Source organism: Pinus tabuliformis, chromosome 4_1 (genome assembly GCF_031772625.1).
Source record: "Pinus tabuliformis cultivar Carrire ecotype Pingquan chromosome 4_1, CPIR1, whole genome shotgun sequence".
NCBI classification, from domain to species: domain Eukaryota; kingdom Viridiplantae; phylum Streptophyta; class Pinopsida; order Pinales; family Pinaceae; genus Pinus; species Pinus tabuliformis.
The window spans coordinates 764,966,866-764,971,709 of NC_142303.1; the positions used below are offsets into that span (position 1 = coordinate 764,966,866).

Genomic DNA, 4,844 nt, shown 5'->3' on the forward strand with positions numbered 1-4,844 from the left:
TTACAGGCATATAAATGTACTATTACCTTTTTGAACTGATTCGAGTGAATGAAAACATTGAACGCAAAATCGAACCGCGTGTTGTAATTCGCTTTATGTCTTTTCAGTGAAGGTTTTTGTAAATCACGGCATTTGTAAATTTTGATGGTTCTACGTCTTCCTTTTCTTCTTCTCGCTCATAATCTCTGCGGGAGCCCTTACTGACCACGTGTGCAGAAGTCAAGAAAACGTCAATCTTACACAGTACACTGTAGTCGATGCAGTTTCAATTAGGTTGAACGATTAAATCTTTTCAAGCATTCGGTTAGTCCACAATGAGTATTTTAAAGCTGCATTTCAAAGATAATGCAAGATCAGAATCTTAATTATTGTGACTAATACCACATAAAATCAAAAGATACGCGATTCGTTTTGTCTTTTGTTCCGGTATAAAGTCATATGCCAGGTTGAAATTAGGTCGACCATATATTGTAAAAAAGTAGACACCAGGACTTACCCATACATTTTGTGAAAGCACACTGACTTTTGCGATAGAGGCGGTTGATAGATGCACAGATGCTGTGTAAATTGATCGACTTCATTTTCGTAGGAATAATAAATGTGCTAAACTCTCTTTGCAACCTTGATTTTTCGTTTCAATCCAATTGATTTGGGCATCGACAAATAGTCTCAATGGAATCTGGTCTTTTTTTAATTTGGTTATTTTGGCTCTGCGACATAAGAATGGTCCAGGAGGCTGCAAGCACTTGTCAATTGGTTCCCACTGCTTGTGACAACTGTCTTGCTTTGTGCTAGTTGATCTTGATGAGTCTTTCTGAAGTTTGAGATGGTAGTGATGGTTATACTTGTATGAGGTGATCCGATGGCGGAGGAGGTTTACGGCTTAATCCCCTAACCAACTTTCAGCGCTCGGCAGCGGGTAGACTCATTGTTGTCATTTTGAGGTTTCTTGTTGCTCTGCGATGGTTTGAAATAGTGAGGGTTTCAGTCCGCCTTCTGGTCTTTCTGAAGTTTGAGATGGTAGTGATGGTTATACTTGCGGTGGCAGGTAACTCCTACAGGCTGATAGTATATGATTTCTTTTGTCTGCATAGTATGAAACCAGCTGCTGCTTGGGGTTTCTGTCTGGTACCGAGCTTAAAGTTTCGCCTACGCTGCACAAGGATAGTTCGAGGGACTTCTGATGTTGAAAGGAACACTATGTTCCAAGGGCCACTTCCGGAACGTAAACCCTCATCAGCATAATCCCAAATTTTGTAAAGCTTTGCCTCTTATTTCTAAAAGGCTTTAGATTTTTAAATTGTTTCTTTCTTTTCCTTATTGAAGATTGTTCGCTGTCACATAGGTGGGCTACTCAAAGAGGAAACCCTCCCAACTCATGTAAAAGCTCCTCCTTTGGCAGCGTTCTTTAGCATATACTGTAGAATCGCTTCTGGCGTTTGTAACATGTACTCACATATCATTTCTCAGATAGTTTTTTCATAAATTTTATAATTTCAAGCTCCTCCTTTGGCAGCGTTCTTTAGCATATACTGTAGAATCACTTCTGGCGTTTGTAACATGTACTCACATATCATTTCTCAGATAGTTTTTTCATAAAGTTTATAATTTCAACTTGCTTTAGCAAAGAGATATTTTCTGAATGCCTTTCATTCGGCTCCAAGCTCGTCTTAGTCATCTCTTCTCATGACATGGCACAGTACATTGTTGTGGGGCAACTCTTTAATGCAGTGGAACTAACTTGTAAAAGTAACTTGGCAAGGACTTGCTGCGATGCAGCTTCCCTGTAACATGTACTCACATATCATTTCTCAGATAGTTTTTTCATAAAGTTTATAATTTCAACTTGCTTTAGCAAAGAGATATTTTCTGAATGCCTTTCATTCGGCTCCAAGCTCGTCTTAGTCATCTCTTGTCATGACATGGCACAGTACATTGTTGCTGGGCAACTCTTTAATGCAGTGGAACTAACTTGTAAAAGTAACTTGGCAGGGAATTGCTGCGATGCAGCTTCTCTTGTTTTATTTTAGATTTAGATATATGGGAGGAAACGAACAAATTTGTACTTTATCTTGTAGTCCTTTGGCTTTCCCTGCTATAAAATTTGTATGATATATCTCTTTATCGTTGCCCTCCTCTTTGCATTTTTCCATTACCGCCTTGTGTAACTCGTGTGCAAGAGAATCATGAATAACATGGGTGAATTTTCATCGTAAATTGGTCTCTTGGTTCTCTTGTGATGTGTTATCGTCTAATTTCTTGTACTGGTTACAAACCAGAGCCAACGACGTCCAATCCTTGGAGCCGTGCAAATTCTCCAACGCACTTTCCCATTTCTCCGATGTGCCTTATGAATTCTCCAATAAATCGACTCCTTCTCCCATTTCTCCTATGTGCCTTGTGAATTCTCTGATAAATCGACTGCTTCACATTTTGTAGGTCGACGTGCTTCGAAAATCGTTTTGAGATTCGCTATGTTGTTGAAATTTTGAGATTTTGTTCGGCTGTAAATTTGTTAATTCGAATTTTGTATGGGGTTTTTATCCTCAAGGAAAAATAGTAACTTTCTTTATATATCTGAAGATTACATGTTATAGATGTTTTACAAGAAGGATATATCAAAATCTCGTGTCAAGCCACATACATAGAAAGGAGTTTGTTACATATTTGTAACTTGATATCCCACGATAAATATACAAGAGATAATAAAAAAATAAACAATTCTGATGTGTAGCAAGATATATCAGTGAAAAATGAATCATCGCCAAAATGAGGGCAATGTTGTCCCTTGGGAGAGTTGATCATCATAAGGTGTGTGGAAGTACTAGTAGAATTCATGTCCATTCTCCTATTGAATCATCTAGTGACCACAAGGCTGGTGCGCTGCCCCCTTGGATAGTAGATCAGAAAGTTGATTCCTTTCCCTGTAAATATGATGATATAAAGTGGTGTCAAATTGAGATTGTAATAATAAGACATCATCCAATAGGCTCCGAAGTGTATGCACGTGAGATATAGATTTTTGTTGAACCAATTAATGATCAGTTTGGAATCTGCAAAAATCTGTAGGTGCCTGCAGCATTTTTCTAATGAGAATGAAAGAAGGCATCTGAGACTGATAAGTTTTTCATAACTATTGGTGCTCTTCCTAGACCCATTTTTAATTTGAAATGATGATCCTCATTGAGATACAATATCTCACCACCTCCACAACCATCTTGTTGCGCAGATCCGTCGAAGTATGCCCAGGTGGATGTTTTGTCTATGGTTTCTGCAATCATGGTCCTATTGGAACACTTGTGTTCATCCTTGGGAATCATATGATATAGAGTAGAAATATGTGTAGAGGTAATGATCTAGTTGGGTGATCTGGATTTAAACAAGAACACAACAAATTACATAGATAACCAGAAATATAGAGATACAACAGAAACAATATTCCATTTCATTAATGTAAAATACCGAAATATGCTTACAAACAGAAATGGAAATAAACTAGCTTGGTCAATGGTAGCTTATCTTTGAGGAGAGATGTGGTGGCTACATGCCTCTGAATTGTCTTACAATGAGGCTTGAAGGCCTATTTATTGTTGAGAAACAATGGAAAGCCGTAAACATTCAAAACCCCAACCCTAGGAGATGAAGCACCAAACTATGGGCCTCGTTTTGGATAAATTGGTACATCAATTTCCCAAGGTCGTAACTTTGGCATACGATCTTTGTTTGACGTGCACAATATCTCATTAGAAATATCTATCCAAGGACTACAACTTTCAAATAAGGAACATCAGCTGATGGACCCATGTTTCTTCCAGTTTTCCCAAAAAATGTCGTTAAGGGCCTCAAAACGGCTCCGAAAGTTCAGGACCCGAAAAACAGCCAAAAATAGTAAATTGTGCTACAAATAAGGAAACTAAAAAAGTTAAAGAAACAATGGTGGGGGTCTAAGTGGAATTGGCGGGTGGCCACCAATATCCACCTAGATCATTCCTCCCCCCCTTAGGAAGCAATGGTCCCCATTGCATTGAGTTCCTCCATGAAATGAGGAAACTTTCGCTGAACTTGGTCCCTGGTGAGCCACTTGCACTAGTGTAGGAGTTGGCCTGTTTTGAAAACTCAATAAGTTGGATCTTCTGCTCGTGAGTGTGCTTGATCTCTATGTCCATGATTCAATCAGTTGCAACTTGTTCAATGCAATTTGGATTTAACTCTGTTGGTGTGAGTTGTTTTGCAATATTAGATGTGTCTAGTAATGGTGGAAAGTATGGTCGAAGGTGGTCCACATTGAACACTAGGTGAAGGCCAAGGAATGGGGAAATATTGAGCTAAAATGCATTATTTCCCACAAGCTTGGTAATGGTGTAAGGACCATATCGAAGTGGTTTGAGTTTCCGATAGGCTTCTGTAAGGCATTCATTTTGCAAATGCAACCAGACTTTGGTGCCCACCTGAAACTTGTGTGGCACCCAATGTTGATCATGTCGCTACTTGTACTTAGCATTTTATTTTTCTAGAATTTCGTGGAACTACTGGTAGATATGTTGGATGTGCTCAATGAAGCTATTTTCCTTATCTATTTCGGACTGGACATGAGCCGAATCTCACTGAGTAGCTGCAAATGGCATGGCCACATCAATGGGACATAGTGGTTAGAATCCCAAGCGCACCTAGAAAGGGGTATGGCGTCGAGCTATGGAGAGCCCGGTTATAGCTGTGTTGAACACAAGGGAGGTTCTCATCCCATGTGCATGGATGCTTTAAGTTGTACATGCGCAGAATGTGTATGATCATTCTGTTAACAACCTTTATCTGGACATCAGTTTGGGGATGGAAGGCTGTGGACT

General features: G+C 39.3%; 1 long non-coding RNA gene across 1 annotated transcript; it reads left to right on the forward strand.

Annotated features, from left to right (window-relative positions):
• Window positions 1-943: 943 nt before the first annotated feature.
• LOC149178405 (uncharacterized) lies at window positions 944-1,215 on the forward strand. The gene is made up of 2 exons (XR_016258851.1): window positions 944-1,048; window positions 1,169-1,215. It is a non-coding gene; the product is annotated as an uncharacterized LOC149178405 (long non-coding RNA).
• The last annotated feature ends 3,629 nt before the right edge of the window (window positions 1,216-4,844 follow it).